The 1423-nt window shown below is 41.8% G+C and overlaps 1 pseudogene; it reads right to left on the bottom strand.

The window, feature by feature from the left end:
- Positions 1-575: 575 nt before the first annotated feature.
- Positions 576-698, bottom strand: LOC127485057 (small nucleolar RNA SNORA40; annotated as a pseudogene).
- Between the last annotated feature and the right edge of the window lie 725 nt (positions 699-1423).

Below are 1423 nucleotides of genomic sequence, written 5' to 3'. Positions count from 1 at the left end.
TATTTTGTATGGTTATTTTTATTGTTATTTTAAAAGATTTACTTATTTGAAAGGCAGAGTGACAGAGGGAGGCGTGAGCGCGCGCATGCACATACACACACACCCTCTCTTTGTTCACTCCCCAAATGCCAGGAACAGCTAGGGTAGCCAGGATCCAGGAACTCCATCCAGGTGTCCCAGAGGGTGGCAGGAACTCAAGTACTTGGGCTGTCATGTGCTGCCTCCCAGGCACATTAGCAGCAAGCTGAATCAGAAGTGCAGAGTAGCTAGGACTTGAACCAGCACTCTGATATGGGATGCAGGTTTCCTAAATGGTGGCTTAATCTGCTGCACTACAATGTCTGCCCCATTATGGTTATGTTTTTAAATACTCCTTATGTCTTAAAGTTATATATTAAATTACTTAAAGATAAAAAGTGGAATTTGCTTTGAAATAATATGGAAAGAGGAAAATGAGTGGGTGTGGTTGACGTTGGAGTGGGATTGATGATAATTGCATGTAGGATATAGGTATATCAGTAATGTTTTAGTTTCTATTATGTCTACTTTTGTATGCGTTCTGAAAACTTTTTCATCCTATGCCTACTTGCATATATCAAAATTCATACTGATCAACAATTTCTGGGTTGCAAAAGAGGATTTATTTTTTGCGCCTTTGTGTCAGTCTTTGTCCACATGAAATTCTTTTTAAAATAGCCTTATGACAAAATCAAATCCTGTTTTCTTAAGTCTAAGATATTGAACATGGAGGAGGACAGAAATGAAGATCAAAACCTCAATGTTGGGGGCCAGCATTGTGGCACAGCAGGTTAAAGCCCCAGCCTGCTGCACCAGCATCCCACATAGGTGCCAGTTCGAGTGCCAGCTGCTCCATTTCTGATCCAGCTCCCTGCTAATGCAAGGAAAGCAGCGAAGGATGGCCCAAGTGTTTTGGGCCCTGCACCCAGGTTGGAGACCCAGAAGAAGCTCCTGGATCCTGGCTTTAGCCCCGGCCGTTGCAGCCATTTGAAGAGTGAACCAGCGGATGGAAGACCTCTCTGTCTCTGTGTCTCTCTGTAACTCTGTCTTTCAAATAAATAAAATAAATCTTATATTTTAAAAAAACACTCAAGCTAGCAGTTTCTCTCATTTTTACAGGCAGAACCTAAGGCACAAATATGATCACTGAGAACTATGAGCTTCTATAAGGAACGCCAAAGACTAAGAGAAAAAGAAGAAAATGTGTTTCCAATGCTCAGATGATAACAGCTTTCCTACTCTTTTGGCCTCTGAGAGAATTGATAAATATAGCTCTAAGGAAATTTTGTTTGGTCTCTTAGTCTCACCTTGGGTTGTTTCCTGCCCACAATCTTCAGATCATCTCTGAATCATGTTAATTCTCTCCTCCTCCTCCTCCCTCTCCTCTCGTCTCCTTTTCTCACCT

The sequence above is a fragment of the Oryctolagus cuniculus genome, chromosome X (genome assembly GCF_964237555.1).
Source record: "Oryctolagus cuniculus chromosome X, mOryCun1.1, whole genome shotgun sequence".
NCBI classification, from domain to species: Eukaryota; Metazoa; Chordata; class Mammalia; order Lagomorpha; family Leporidae; genus Oryctolagus; species Oryctolagus cuniculus.
This window is presented reverse-complemented; position numbering and strand designations above follow the sequence as displayed.